This window comes from Procambarus clarkii, chromosome 21, assembly GCF_040958095.1.
Source record: "Procambarus clarkii isolate CNS0578487 chromosome 21, FALCON_Pclarkii_2.0, whole genome shotgun sequence".
NCBI classification, from domain to species: Eukaryota; Metazoa; Arthropoda; class Malacostraca; order Decapoda; family Cambaridae; genus Procambarus; species Procambarus clarkii.
This window is the reverse complement of record NC_091170.1, coordinates 46,346,025-46,363,259: the sequence shown is the minus strand read 5'-3', so window position 1 is coordinate 46,363,259 and position 17,235 is coordinate 46,346,025.

Sequence of the window (17,235 nt, the reverse complement as noted above, 5' to 3'; positions counted from 1 at the left end):
TCTTACCTTCCCTTCACTACCTTCTCTAGTCTTCATCATCTTCCCTAACCTTCACCATCTTGCCTACTCTTCCCCACGTTCCCAACCCTTCACCATCTTCCCTATCCTTCATCATCTTCCCAACTCTTCACCATATTCCCTATCCTCACTACCTTCCTTACACTTCACCACCTTTCCTACCCCTCACTAACTTCCCTACCCAATGCCATCTTCCCTTCCCTTCACCATCTTCCCTACCCTTCACTACCTTCTTTAAACTTCACTACCATCTCTACCCTTCACCATCTTCCCTACCCTTCACCACCTTCCATACCCTTCATATCATTCACTACCCTTCATCACCTTCCCTTCCCTTCATCAACTTCCCTTCCCTTCACCATCTTCTCTACCTTTCACCACCTTCCCTACCCTTCACTAACTTCCCTACCTTTCAAAATCTTCCTTACCAATTACCACCCTACCCGTCACCACCTTCTCTGTCCTCTACCACCTTCCCTACCCATCACCACCTAATCAGCTGTTCAGCATTTTTCCTACCCTTCACCACCTCTACCCTTCACCATCTTCTCTACCCTTCACCACATACCTCACACTTCACCAGCTTCTCTACCCTTTACCACCTAATCAACCCTTCACCATCTTCCCTACCCTTCTCCACCTACTTCACCCTTCACCACCTTCTCTACCCTTCAACACCTTCCCTTCCCTTCACCACCTAATCAACCCTTCACCATCTTCCTTACTCTTCAGCATCTTTCCTTCCCTTCACCACCTTCTGTAGTCTTCACTATCTTCACTTATCTTCACCACCTTCCCTACCCTTCACCACCTTCTCTAGTCTTCACCATCTTCCCTAACCATCACTATATTACCTACCCTTCACCACCATCCCTACCCTTCACCACCTAATCAACCCTTCAATACCTTTCCTACCTTTCACCACCTGCCCTACACTTCACCACCTTCTCCATCCTTCACTACCTTCCCTACCCTTCACCACCTTCCCTATTCTTCGCCATCTTCCCTACCCTTCACAACCTTCCCTACTCTTCACTGCTTTCCCTTCCATTCAACTCCTTCCCTACCCTTCAACATCTTCCCTAACCTTCACAACTTTCCCTACCTTTCACAACCTTCCCTACTCCTCACTACCTTCCCTTCCCTTCAACTCCTTCCCTGCCCTTCACATTCTCCCCTACCCTTTATCATCTTCCCTACTATTACTACATTCCCTACAGTCACTACCATCTCTTCCCTTTGCAACCATCCCTACCCTCCACCACCTTCCCAACTTTCCCTATCTTTCAGAATCTGCCCTACCCATCACTACCTTCCCAACCCATGACCACCTATCCTAACCTTCACAACCTTCCCATCTCTACACGACCTTCCTTCTCTGCCCTTCAAAACTTTCCCTCCCATTCTCCACCTTCCCTACCCTTCACATGCTCTCCTACCAATCACCACCTATAATTCCCTTCACAATACCTACCCTTCATCATCTTCCTCACCCTTCGCCACCTTCCGTACACTTCACCACCTTGTCTACCCCTCAATACCTTTCCAACCCATCACTTTTTTATGATCCCTTCACCACCTTCCCTGCCCTTTACCATAGGCCCAATTGGGTCGACTTCGTCCAGTCTATGTCTGTCTCTTTCCCCATACCCAGGCGACTGCCCTTCAACCGTGAATAGATAAAGAGATACAGACATCCTTATGAATAAAGATATTTCACTCTGCAGTAATAGGAATCTTCCTTGACTTTGTAGGTGATGAACATGTCTAAGTTTCACAAAGCACTTGTGCCGTGCATCAACACGTCCAACCCAACTATGAAACACTGCCAACCTCGCTATATTTTATCCATCTGTGATATTGACTTTATTTTAATTTGTTCACCCTTCACGGTATTTATAATTATTTCTCTATTTTGGTGTATTATAATTTATTTATTCAAAAGTTTCTGATTCAAAATGAAATAGAAAATGAATAAGATCGTTAATTTATTGATGTTGATGACTGGGTTGGTGATGGTAGGGATGGTGCAAGTGTGGATGACAAGCCAGGAAGCGGAGAGACATACCCACCTGCATCTCCTTCGGCTACAGGTTATTGAGTGGCACAAGAACTAATATAGCCTCCTTCACCTGCTGAGGCAGCTGGCCGTCTTCCTCCACCTCCTCCCGCCTGCGATTGGCTGTGATGAATCGCTGCTTGACGGTGACGTGGAGCTGGACCCTTTCTGGGATAGTGTGCTCTTCGTGGGCACATTCCTGCGGCACCAGCAGATTCTCCGGCTGGTGAGGGGTCTGAAGGACTTCCTGGTGCAGGTCGGAGAGGTGCCTGCAGCGCAGCCTATTGCAATCTGGAGTCGTTGGGAAATTCTGCCAATTTCTTTGGGTATCTTAATATTTTTGTTTATTAATGCCTGGCCGCGACATGTGCCCCGTCCTCGGGACCGTGACTGCATCGGTGTACAGCACAAATTGGCTCTCACCGCTCCTACAACCCTCTGAGCCACGACATGATGCCACAACCCTGGGAACAACCCTCTGAGCCACGACATGATGCCACAACCCTGGGAACAACCCTCTGAGTCACGACATGATGCCACAACCCTGGGAACAACCCTCTGAGCCACGACATGATGCAACAACCCTCTGAGCCACGACATGATGCCACAACCCTGGGAACAACCCGCTGAGCCACGACATGATGCCACAACCCAGGGAACAACCCTCTGAGCCACGACATGATGCCACAACCCTGGGAACAACCCGCTGAGCCACGATCTTAGGAGAGAGAACCATCAGGAGAAAGCGCCAAGTAATTAGGACAATATAGCATTGAAAGGAATCAGGATAAGAATTTGGGATGGGACTGAAGGATGGAATGGTGCCCAACCTCTTGGGGGGTCGGGGATTGAACGCCGACCTGCATGAAAGGAGACCGTCGCTCTACCGTCCATCCCAAGTGGTTGGGCATGCAGCGAGGAAGAAGCACGAGTGATTGACAATGAGTGGAGCAGCGGTGACGGCTGCCTCGGTGCTGTGTCATGATGAAAAGTGATGTTGTCGATGGTTTCATTTGGCCAAAGTGGACTCTGTGTGTGTGTGTGTGTGTGTGTGTGTGTGTGTGTGTGTGTGTGTGTGTGTGTTTACTAGTTGTGTTTCCTAGTTGTGTTTTTGCTGGGGTTGAGCTTTGCTCTTTCGGCCCGCCTCTCAACTGTCAATCAACTGTTTACTATTTTTTTTTTTTTCACCACACACACACACCCAAGGAAGCAGCCCGTGACAGCTGACTAACTCCCAGGTACCTATTTACTGCTAGGTAACAGGGGCACTTAGGGTGAAAGAAACTTTGCCCATTTGTTTCTGCCTCGTGCGGGAATCGAACCCGCGCCACAGAATTACGAGTCCTGCGCGCTATCCACCAGGCTTCGAGGCCCCACTCCACCAGGCTACGAGGCTCCACTTGTGTGTGTGTGTGTGTGTGTGTGTGTGTGTGTGTGTGTACTCATCTAGTTGTGCTTGTGGGGGATGAACTCTGGGTCTTTGCACCCGCCTCTCAACTGTCACTCAACTGGTGAACAGGTTCCTGGGCCTACAGGGCTCTATCAAATCTACATTTGAAACTGTGTATGGAGTCTGCCTCCACCACATCACTGCCAGCATATCACTCTTGGGTCCTCATCTTCGACCTGTGTCCCCTTGTTCGTGTTCCACCCGTGCTAAATAGTTTGTCTTTAACCACCATATCAATTCCTCTGAGAATTTTGTTGGTGTTGATCACGTCTCCCCTTACTCTTCTGTCTTCTAGGGACGTGAGGTTTAGCTTCCGTAGCCTTTCCTCGTAGCTCATTCCTCTCAGTTCTGGGACTAATCTGGAGGCATATCTCTGAATCTTTTCTCTCTTTGTCTTGAGTTTAACTAGGTATGGACTCCAGGCTGAAGCTGCCTATTCCAAGATTCGTCTGACATGTGTGGTATACAAGGTCCTGAACAAATTCATTGCACTTGTTTCTAAAAGCAGTTCTTATATTTGCTAACCAGCATATGCCGCTGATGATATCCTTTTGATGTGGGCTTCTGGGGACAGGTTCGGTGTGATATCATCTCGACAACTGGTTTAGTGGAGACAAGCGGGCAAGGTACAGATAGTTCAGCCTCCTCACCTTCACTTTCCTTGTGGTTTAGGTTCGGCGGGGCTTCTACTACTGCCTCACTCTCATCATCCTGTCGAGTCATAAAAGAATCTTCAAGATCCACCTCCCACTCCTTTACTGAAGGGGTCCTGGTCTCGAGAACCTTAGTGAAGACAGGATTACTCTCACCTGTTTTTCTCATTGATCTAAGTTACAACACAAGCAGGGTAAATAATGCCATCATCTGCTTCTGGTTGATCTAGTACATTATTGGGACTAATTAACATTATGGGGCTCTTGGTTCCTTCAACCTTTCGGTTGCCAAAATCATTACCAAGAATAACATCTACCCCTGGAATGGGCAATTGTTTACTTACACCAACATTACACCATCCTAAAGTAAAATTAGAATCAAGGTTAATTTGCATTAAAGACACCTGTTGCACACTACCTGCAATACCTTGGAGAAGCACAACTTCACCAAGATTTTGGGTGTCAACATCAGCAAGTACATTCTGGGCAATAAGAGACTGTGAAGCTCCAGTATCACGGAGTAATTGAACAGTCTTACTACTACCATCTTTACTCAATAATGTACCTGTAGAAATGTAGGGTTTAAATTCAGCCATCCAATGGGGATTGACTGTAGTACATGGATAATTATTAGTTTGCAATCCTCTACTCATAATAAGACCAGTTGGCCGTAATTCAGGATGCAAACTATAGCAAGAAGCAATCACATGTCCTCTTCTCTTACAATGTGTACAATGCCTGACAGTGGACACACCTGTGGAACCAACTGCAGGTTTAGAATTAGCATTACTAGGATTAGATGGTCCTTGCAATGGAGTAACAACTTTTGGTTTAATAAGAGAAGAGTTCATAACTGGAGTAACTGGAGCACTAGGATTGGATTGATACTGATAAGGAGTTCGGTGAGCATTATAATTTATTCTACGGTTAAACTTAGGTGGTTGGGCCTTAAACTGGGCCTTAGTCAACAACTCTTTCTCATCCGCGAGCTCAGACAGCTCATAAATGTCTGTTATATTTTTCTGTTCTGCCATAAAAGTAGACAATTTGTCTGGGAGACAAGACATCACTTCTTCTGTTATAAAAAAAATTCTTAAGAGCATCATACTCGGTTATTGAAAGTGATTTTAGCCATCTGTTGCAGTAATTAACTTTTAGACGGGTGAAGTCTGCTATTGTCTGATCACTTACCCTCTTTAGGTTCCTAAACTTTTGTCTGTGTGCTTCTGGATTTAATTGGAAAGCATTTAAGATGTTTTTCTTAACAAACTCAGTCAAAATTATTCTCATCAGGCAAGGATGCAAAAACCTCCTGACTACGTCCTTTTAACTGACTTTGCATGATTGCGACCCATTGATCCCTTGGCCAGTTCATACTGACTGCAATCTTAGAAAAATGTGAGAAAAAAACTCGGGATCCTTCTCATTGAACTTGGGTAATTCTATGAATTTATTCATCCTTATGGGATTATTATCACTACTATTAGAAACATTGCTCGTATTACCATGCCCAGCTGCCTAACACTGTGTTTCAAGTCTGTGGTTAGCCTCTGCCATTTTCTATTGAATTTCTAACTGTTGCTTCTTTGAGGCTTCCAGCTGCAATTGCACTTCAATTCTACTATTTTATGCCTCAATCTCTAATCGTCTAGTGTCAGGCTACCTCTGCTGAGCTTCAAGTTCTAATATTAATATTTTCTGTTACCTTGCAAATTCAATTTCATTTTCATGAGCCTCAAGTTTAGCATATGTTACTTGTGCATCTAACTCAAGACGCCTTAAAGCAATTTGCTCACTAGTCTCCTCCTTTACTTTCTCCAGAAATTCTTCTCCTAACTCCTCATTTTCTACCAAATGTATCACTATGACTCTCAGAATTTGTGCTTTAGTCATGTTATTTTTTACTGTTAATTCTAACTTATTTGCCATATTTATTAAGGCAGACTTTTTTAGATTTTTAATTCCCTCAAAGTCTGGATTTTCCAACAGCGACAACACTTGATCCTCCATGGTTAATTAACACGGCACTTGACTGACAAAAATAATTACCAGACTGGCACGGCACTACACTTCACTTTAAATTGTCACGACACTGAAAATTTGCATGGCCTCACTGCACAAACAAATTATTGGATGACTTACCTCCAAAATCGTGAAACGTAGGTTACTTGTTACACAGGCTGACTCTGGCATGGCATATTGCAAGTTTCTTAAACACACAGATTTCTAAGCACACTGGTATCTAGGAAGGCAAGGTTAGATTAGCAAAAGTTAAATATAAGTGGGAACAATATCTCCCGGCCAGACCCCCAAAATCACTGTTACAAACCGTTCATTAATGCTCGTGACCTGTACAGCAAAAAAAATCTTGTAGTCTATCTTGAGGTTATCTTGAGATGATTTCGGGGCTTTAGTGTCCCCGCAGCCCGGTCCTCGACCAGACCTCCACCCCTAGGAAGCAGCCCGTGTCAGCTGACTAACTCCCAGGTACCTATTTACTGCTATGTAACAGGGGCATTCAGGGTGAAAGAAACTTTCTCCATTTGTTTCTGCCTCGTATGGGAATCGAACCCGCGCCACAGAGTTACGAGTCCTGCGCGCTATCCACCAGGCTACGAGGCCCCTTATTAATGCCTGGCCGCGACATGTGCCCCGTCCTCGGGACCGTGACTGCATCGGTGTACAGCACAAATTGGCTCTCACCGCTCCTACAACCCTCCAACCCATGTCTAGGGGCATTTACTTATACAGCAATCTAAGGTGGGTCACCAGTATAATCCCATGGTTTGTACAGGCAAGATTTAAAATTAATCACCCCCTTTAGGACTAAATATTCACTAAATTAAAATAAATATATATTATAAATATATTCAGTTAATTATCAATATTATATGTTAAGCAACAAATGGGTAATCACATGTAAATCAAAATAAAATTATGTCTCTACAGACTAACATATTACAACAGAACAGAATAGATATAATGTTACAGACTTTACTCCTAGATGTGATCCATCCGGTGTCCAAACAGTTACTGAATAATGTTCTCACGGCAGGAGCCGATGTCGCTTCTGCACAACATTTTAAGTGACAGTTTTTACTTAATATAAATCTTACTTACATGGAGCAATATAATGGGAATTACTTAACTAAAGTAAGGAATGATCAGATTTACATGTATAAACAGAAATAATGTAGTTACAAATATAATAGTCACATATATTTAAAATAAAAGAATGTGTTGTCAACTGCCAACATGGCAGGAAATAATATCCCACAAATATTGCCAACTAGGTGAAACAATAATAACGGTTTCCCACAGTCTTGCCAATAAGTGATCAGCACAAAATATAACTTTCACACGGGAAGCTGACACAAAAAAATATAATAACGGTTTTCCCCTGTGAACAAAGTTCGCGAACAAAGTTCTCACTCAATTGGAAATGCCATCACCGAATCGATCTGCTGCTGCTTCATTCGATGTAGAATTGCGTCGTGAACAAAGTTTCAACATGGGTGATCTGATGTCGTGTGTGCAATCAAATATTCCTAATCTAACGGTTAAGCGAAAAGGCATTTACAATCAAATAATTCCAACTGTCAATAACGGGCTTGAGAAATTTTCTTAGATGCGCCAGGAAGAACTGGTAAAACCTTTCTAATTAGATTGATTCTAGCAGCATTTCGATCCCAAAATGGCATAACCTTAGCTCTTGCATCGTCCGGAATAGCTGCGACATTGCTACTGGTAAAACCTTTCTAATTAGATTGATTCTAGCAGCATTTCGATCCCAAAATGGCATAGCCTTAGCTCTTGCATCGTCCGGAATAGCTGCGACATTGCTACCAAGTGGAAGAACTGGTACCTCGGCTTTGAAATTGCCATTGAACATACAATTCATTGAAACTCCCGCGTGCAACATTTCCAAAGCATCCGGCACACGAACTTAAAAATATTATTCAGTCTAACATTCAAAGCGAGGCAGTCACATATAAGTCCGTCGACACTGTTGAGGAAGTAGACGAAGCGGTTAATTATCCAACAGAATTGTTGAATTCACTCGATCTGTCAGGGATACCATCACACGTACGGCAATTGAAAATCGGCGTGCCAATTATCATGTTGCAAAATATCAACCAGCCAAAACTTTGCAACGCCACGCGCCTTGCAGTAAACAAATTAATCAGCGACGTCGTAGAAGCAACAATCCTGAGAGGACCTTTCAAAGGTGAAGATGTCCTCATTCCCCGCATTCCTGTGATTCCCACAGATGTGCCTTTTAAATTTAAGAGATTGTAATTTCCATTTCGATTAACGTTTGCAATCACCATCAACAAAGCTCAGAGCCAATCTTCAGACTTGTGCAGTTTATATCTAGACACGGATTGCTTCTCACATGGACAATTATATTTTGCGTGTTCAAGAATTGGCCAACCAGACAGTCTCTGGAACAACAAAAAATATTATATACCCACAAGCATTGTAAAATTAAACATATTAGAAACGTGTGCGTTCTCTTTTCTTTCTTTCCCCCTTACCCAGACTGAGCCACAGCAACGCGTATATTTTTATTTTCCATAACTCTGTTGGAGATGAAGGAGAGCCGGTGGTCAACATGATTGCAAACAACGCACAATTTTTATTTGGATGTGACGTGTTGGACGCGTCATTAATGCATACATCCTAGTGTCGGTCTTTCTATAATTAATTCAGAGGTTGACATGCACTATGGAAAGTGACATGTGTAACGCCGTTGACAGATCTCAATTGCTGGAAGACGTTGATCCAGGCACATTTACCAACAGCATGCGAAGAAAGAAGCCTTCATCTTGATGCACGGTGGATGTCTGTCTATTGTTGTTTATTTCAATATGCCAAGTTGTCCGTCGACTCACTCTCCTCATTTGCGTCGTTCAAATGATTTTCTACTGGCATTCCGCGTGTAATACGTAGGCACTTCTGAATACAGCAGTCTATTTGCAAACGCGTCATTTTGACATAACATGAAGAAAGCAGTAACCGTTGTAGCCGGTGGATTCATAGCTATTTGTTGCACATTTGCAGCTGTGAAATAAAAGTATTTTCCATTTTCTTATTTTCAAAAGAAAACCAAAAAAATACTAACGAAATATTTCAATTCAAACGTAGATCAATAGACACAGCTCAATTTCACCGCCAATTGCACTGAAAAATAAGAACAGTTAAAAAAACGAAATGAAAAAAGAAACAAAATAAACTATACCCAGGAAATGAACACTATGGTAAACAACGCAGCTCAATTCCAAGGCAATGTCACACAAAATAATTAAATAAAAATAAAAATAAATCAAAGTCTATGAAAAATCAATTTATCAATGCAATCGGAAACATTGAAATGAAATCGTAATGTATTTTAAAAAGTATTTGTTACTCTTACATGCAACAAATGGCACTGTTTTTCCAAAAAAACATGTTTTTACCTGTCACAGGTGTGACATCTAGATAGCAGGTATATAAAACATGCAAGTAATTGAATGGAACGTTGTGACCAAATTTCAAAGCAATCGGAGAAGAACTTTCAGAGTTTACAGCATGTGTTGCTCTTACGTCCTACAGATGGTGCTGATTTAAAAAAAAAACATGTTTTCCTGTCACAGGTGAGGCATGTATCTAGTAGGTTTATAAAAACACTCGTCTATTCGAATGCAACGTTGTGTCAAAAATTCAAAGCAATCGGTAAAGAGGTTTCGAAGATTTCTCTGACATGAATAATACATGAAAAACACATTTATTTAAAAAAACATTTTTTTTTCCATTACTGACATGACATCTATATAGTATGTATATAAAAACCTGCTCGGATGCGAATGGAATGTTGTGTGAAAATTTCAAAGCTATAGGTGAAGAACTTTCAGAGATTAGCGATTTTCAACAAACGAACATTTCCATTTTTATTTATATAGATATTACCGTCCTGACAATGCAGGATATATTTGCAGGTATGCGTATTGTAGTAAATTGTAGTAAATAATAAAGAAGCAATCCAGGCACTTAATGCCTATACAGAATCAACAGAACCAGTACCCACATTAAATTCATTAATTGAAACTCCTAAATTGACACTGTCATTCGGTAATAAGGGTACTAATAATTAATGTAAAATTAAAAGGTCAAACACTGATTTATCAGTGAGACCTAAGAGTACCATAAGTACTCCCAAGAGTCCGATAAGTGCACCCAAGAGCCCAATAATTACTACCAAGAGTACAACAGGAACTCTCAAACAACAAACTAATAAATACACGCAAACAGCAAAGCCTTCAAAACCTGTAGACAGTGTTTCACCTAAACCGGTGAACCTTAAGCATGCTGTAGGCTTGGGGTTTTGTTGAATTGAAATTGAAATGGGGTTTTGTTTGTTTTGCCATCAAACATTTGCCATCAAACAAACATACAATTTTATAAATTACCCTAAAAGTCAGACGACTCAAACAGTTACACAGATTTTTTTTCAGGGATATTCCTGCACGGTGTCCTAAGCCTCTGGCTGGCCCACTAAGTGTTGCTTGTTTCTGTTTTACTTGAGCGGAGTATGAGTATTTATAACTCGTAAGGTCGCTTCAGTAAGATTTTGCCGAAGCTATCCAAGTTACACAGATGTTTCAGGTGTCTCAAACCACATAATACTAACAGCTGTGAGACCCCACTGAATACATGCAATAGGTGTAGAAGGGAACAGCATCATGCTGCACCGTGCAAATTTATTAAATCAAGTTATTCAAACCCCAAGGTAAGAGATAGAAATCTTACGCAAGTACAGTGCTGCAAGGTGCGAGAAGTTTACAGCATACAATCACCAGCATCTCAAGTTAATGCAACATTGCCCACTGCCCAACTCCAAGTTAAGAATAAAGGGGCCCAAGAATGCAATTCGTGGCCTATTCGATCAAGGGTGCCAGAAAACATTCATTACACAGAAAGCGGCAGAGGCACTTAAATTAAAATCAGTAACATAGGTAAAATTAAACCTGTCAGGGTTCATGATAAATAGAGAACCCCAAGAATATACAGTAGCACAACCGCTCATGCGTCTAGGTGGTTATGTCAGGCCTGTCCAGGCCATAGTAGTCGATCAAATCTCATTTTACCTAAATATTAAGGATCTAGGGTACACAGCCAGATTCCTACTGGAAAATGTAGTTAAATTGGCTGACAACACGTTAATGCCTGACCGCTTCACCAATGCGAATCTACTAGTAGGAACAGAGTACTACTGCCAGTTTATTACTGGTCAAGATAAACAACAGGGCATGAATTTGCTCAAATCAGCAGGAGGCTATTTACTTACAGGTAAAGTTTTAAACCCGAACAAGCCTATGCCTGCTAACAATCAATGTTAATAGAAATTAATCATCAGCTGAAAATAATTCTCCAGCAAAAAGCCTAAAAAAGTAAACAGCTGGGTAAATAAATCCAGATTGAGTCTGGTACAATTAATATTAGCCAAGATTTTTTTATGGATCTCAGATGATAATCAGTGGTCAGCAGCCTAAACCGGTGCAAGTCATAGCGACCAAGCCTTTGAACCCCACCGTAGACCCAGAATTATTCTCGACAGTAATAAGTGACCACACTCAGTCCCCTATATAAATCAACAAAAGTAAGCTAGAAAACTCTAGTACCCAATGAATCTCGTGGGAACATGAAGTCATCAAGAAACTTCTATACCTGCAAATTTACTGGGACCAAGGTTCAAATTAACCTGGCACCTAAGGTCTGCCATGAAAACCTTAAATTAGTCTTAAGCAGACAACCACATTTAATCAAGTTTCTCTGAACTAGGATTCTCGTAATTTACCTAATGAATTTCCACTTCCCGTGTTGCATCAGTTTTGCTTGGGCCGCTTCTTCTTTCCCGCTTATGCCTTTAAGCAACTTTAGAAACGTTTTTGAAGAAGTACTAGCACAAGCAAAATTTAAAACTTGCAAATCTGTAAGTGAACATATAACAGAGAACTATAAACCGTGAAACGTATAGGTTGGGATAATCCATTACAATTTATCTTCCAGGCATGATTGGTCGTAGTACAATGAATTTATTCTGTCCAGCAATCTTAGGTTTCCCTCAATCTAATGAATTAACATTAAACATTATATTGCTGTGCTTCGTTACATCTTACGAGGGCTATAGTACTGTAACTTAACATGCCTAATACGAGTAGGCATTACTGCTCGCCCATGAATCTTCAATTTATTTTGTGCTTAGTTTTCCCTCAAGAAGGATCTTGCACTAATTTAACCTGAATAAAACGAGCAGACTCAACTGCTCACCTATGAATTAACGTGATAATTAGAGCACATTATTGTTCACATGATAATTAGGGCACATTATTGTTCACATGATAATTAGGGCACATTATTGTTCACCATGATAATTCGAGCACATTATTTCTCCCCATGATAATTCGAACACATTTTTGCTCAACATGATAATTCGAGCACATTGTTGCTCACCCCAATAATTCGAGCCCGTTATTGCTCACCATGATAATTTGAACACATTATTGCTCACCGTGATAATTCGAGCCCATTATTTCTCCCCACGATAATTCGAGCCCATTATTGCTCACCATGATAATTCGAGCACATTGTTGCTCACCCCAATAATTCGAGCCCATTATTGCTCCCCACGATAATTTGAGCCAATTATTGCTCACCGTGAAAACCTGAATGATTAAGTCTCAAGAGGACTATAGCATTGTAGCGTAATACATATATAAACCAAATAGGCACTACTACTCATAAGTAATTCTGTTAAGCTAGGTGCTTCGTTAAGTCTCTAGAGGCCTATAGCACTGTAGCCTAACACATCAGTACACGAGCAGGTTAACTGCTCACAATTTAGCTAGGGTGACACTACCAAAGAAATAGTAAGCTGTAACAATTAGCATAGCCCTCTACATAGGTAGGATTAGGGAAATTAAACCCTCTGTTTAGGTAGATATTAGGGAAATTAGTTAGTCAACAGAGTATCAGCTGAGTCTGTGCTCACAAATAAATATAAATGACTATATTAAATAAATAATAAATATAAATGACTAAAGACTGATTTAAATGAAGTTATTATTCCTCATTTAAAGTTGAGGTTGAATTAATGAGTCTTCAGTGAATTCAATTAACTACAAGTCATAATGACTAAATTATTAATCTCACTGTCGACTCAGAATCTTCCTTGATTTTAATGAATGAGCATTGAGAGAATGAGGAGGGTGGGAGAGACCGTGGGAGGAGGGTGTAGGAGATCGTGAGAGGAGAGTGTCTGAGATCGTGGGAGGAGGGTGTGTGCGACCATGGGAGGAGGGGATGGGGGACCTAAGGAGGAGGGTGTGGGTGACCGTTGGAGGAGGGTGGGTGACCGTTAGAGGAGGGTGTGAGTGAACGTGGGAGGAGGGTGTGGGTGAACGTGGGAGGAGAATGTGGGTGAACGTGGGAGGAGGGTGTGGGTGAACGTGAGAGGAGAATGTGGGTGAACGTGGGAGGAGGGTGTAGGTGAACGTGGGAGGAGAGTGTGGATGACCGTTGGAGGAGGGTGGGAGACCGTGGGAGGAGAGTGAGGGACTGTGGGAGGAGGGTGAGGGAGACCGTGGGAGGAGGGTGTGGTGGGACCACACCCTCCCACCCTAGACTGGGAGATAATAAACAGGGAACTTACAAACATTCCATGGGGAACTGTTCTAAGTAATACAAGTCCTACAGAAGGAATAGAAAAACTGACTTCAGAAGCGTATCAAGTCTGTCTGAAACATGTTCCTTTGAGGAAAGCCAGAAAGAGATCTAATGTAGAAAGAGAACGCAGACGACACTATAAACGCAGGAAAAAAATAACGGAACTGCTTATGCAGACACGAATTTCCCGTCAAAGAAGTAATAATTTAAATAGGGAGATTGAAGAAATCGAGCGGAAATTGAAACACTCATATGAAACTGAAGAAAGGCAGTTAAAACAGAAAGCCATTCAGGAAATAAAGAAAAATCCAAAATATTTTTTCTCATGCGAAATCAAAAGCAAAAACCACTGCCAGTGTTGGCCCTATTCGTACAAGTGAAGGTTCATACACGGAGGATGACAAAGAAATTAGTGAAATCCTAAAAAAGCAGTATGAGGACATGTTTAGCACTCCAATAAACAACATGAAGGTGGAAGATCCAGACAATTTCTTTATGCGGGATATTCAAATCCCTGTAAATATAACTGATATAAACACGAGCGCACTAAATTTTGAAAAAGAAATTGAAAACATGCCCATGCACTCGGCCCCAGGTCCAGACTCATGGAATTCAATATTTATAAAGAAATGCAAAGTGCCGGTAGCACAGGCACTCAGTATAGTGTGGAGGAAGAGCTTGGACACGGGGGAGATACCAGATGCACTTAAAGTAGCAGACATAGCCCCTCTACACAAGGGAGGGAGCAAAGCATTGGCAAAAAATTATAGACCAGTTGCACTAACATCGCACATCATAAAAGTATTTGAGAGAGTGATTAGGAGTCAGGTCACCAATTTCATGGAGACCAATGACCTTCACAACCCAGGCCAACATGGATTTCGAGCGGGAAGATCGTGCCTCTCACAGCTACTTGAGCACTACGACAAAGTCACTGAGGCATTAGAAGAGAAACAGAATGCTGATGTGATATACACGGAGTTCGCAAAGGCTTTCGATAAATGTGACCATGGCGTGATAGCACACAAAATGAAGTCAATGGGAATAACCGGTAAAGTAGGACTCTGGATACTCAGTTTTCTGTCAAACAGGACTCAGCGAGTAACTGTCAACCATATAAAATCTAGTCCAAGTGCAGTGAAAAGCTCTGTACCTCAGGGTACAGTCCTTGCACCGCTGCTTTTCCTTATTCTCATATCAGATATAGACAAAAATACAAGTCACAGCTTCGTATCATCCTTTGCAGATGACACAAAAATCAGTATGAAAATTACCTCGGCTGAGGACATTGAAAAACTTCAAGCTGATATTAATAAAGTTTTCGACTGGGCATCAGAAAATAACATGATGTTTAACAGTGATAAATTCCAGGTACTCAGGTACGGTAAAAATGAGGACCTTAAACATAATACAGAGTACAAAACACAATCAAATGTACCCATAGTAGGAAAACAGCATGTAAAGGATTTGGGAATAATAATGTCTGACGACCTAACGTTTAAGGAGCATAACCAAGCAAATATTGCGACAGCCAGAAAAATGATAGGATGAATTACGAGAACTTTCAAATCCAGGGATCCCATCACAATGGTTGTACTCTTCAAGTCACTTGTGTTGTCCCGTCTTGAGTACTGCTCAGTACTCACTTCCCCCTTCAGAGCAGGAGAGATTGCTGAAATAGAGGGAATACAGAGAACATATACGGCACGCATAGACGCAATAAAGCACCTAAATTATTGGGATCGTCTCAAAGCCCTCCAAATGTACTCACTAGAAAGAAGACGAGAGAGATATCAAATAATATACACCTGGAAGATACTGGAGGGCCAAGTACCAAATCTACACAGTAAAATAACAACGTACTGGAGTAAACGATATGGAAGAAAATGTAGAATAGAACCAGTGAAGAGCAGAGGTGCCATAGGCACAATCAGAGAACACTGTATAAGCATCAGAGGTCCGCGGTTGTTCAACGTCCTCCCAGCAAGCATAAGAAATATTGCCGGAACACCCGTCGACATTTTCAAGAGGAAACTAGATTTATTCCTCCAAGGAGTGCCGGACCAACCGGGCTGTGGTGGGTATGTGGGCCTGCGGGCCGCTCCAAGCAACAACCTGGTGGACCAAACTCTCACAAGTCAAGCCTGGCCTCGGGCCGGGCTTGGGGAGTAGAAGAAATCCCAGAACCCCATCAACCAGGTATCAACCAGGACCGTGAGATGAGGGTGTGGGTGACCATTGGAGGGTGGGAGACCCCCATGGGAGGAGGGTGTGGAGGACCGTGGGAGGAGGGTGTGGAGGACCATGGGAGGAGGGTGTGGGTGACCGTTACAGGGTGGGAGACCCCCTGGGAGCAGGGTGTGGAGGACCGTGGGAAGAGGGTGTGAGTAGTAGGGACGACCCCATACAGACGATTTTTTTTTTTGGGAGGGGGGGATCGTGTGTGAGTCACAGGGCTTCCAGGTCAAAAGTCGTCCATATGTCACAGGTAAACATCGTGTTTGTGTCAGAGGGTTTCCCGGTAAACTCTACGGACAATTTTTTTATTTTTTAAATCAGTCAATTTCGGAGTTAAAGACTGAAATTTTCAAAGATCATTTTCAGATAAAGTATTCATAGAAGTTTGTTAAGAGTTCTTATGGGGTAAAATAATTTCAGAATTCTTACCGAGAATAAACAGATTTTTTTAGACTTTATTCTTTTAAGTAGAAATTCTTACCTACAAACGAATATGTCTATATAACTAAAACTGTAGCAATACCCAGCTACATAAGACATCATTAATTACTCGGCCTGCCCCTCCCACATCCCCCCCCCCCCAGCGTCGCCTGTTCCGACCTTACACCCCCCCATCCCTCGCAACCCCCCCTCCCCAGTGTCGCCTGTTCCGATCTAACACCCCCCCCCCTCCCTCTTCCCTGCCAACCCCAGCATCACCTGTTCTGACCTCACACCCCAAGTCACCGCCGTAATCTTATCCCAGTGTCGCCGTAATATCTGTACCATCCCTCCCCCTCTATTCCTGTTACCTTACCCCTCTTCTTCTTCATTATCTTGATATTGTTTGTTCATAATTCCGTACAGTTCTTTTAGACATCGTAATGTTAATTCCTTTACATTAAACGAGACAATTTTACACAAATCAACCGAGGCATCTCAATTTAACTTTTTATACTTAAGTTGCCCCGAAGCTATCTAAGCTGCCGCCAGCTACATGCCCTGAGGTGTTCAACACCTGATTATCTGCCTGCCATCTGTCAGTCATTGCCAGTGTTAACTACCATAATAATTTATATTATATATATATATATATATATATATATATATATATATATATATATATATATGTA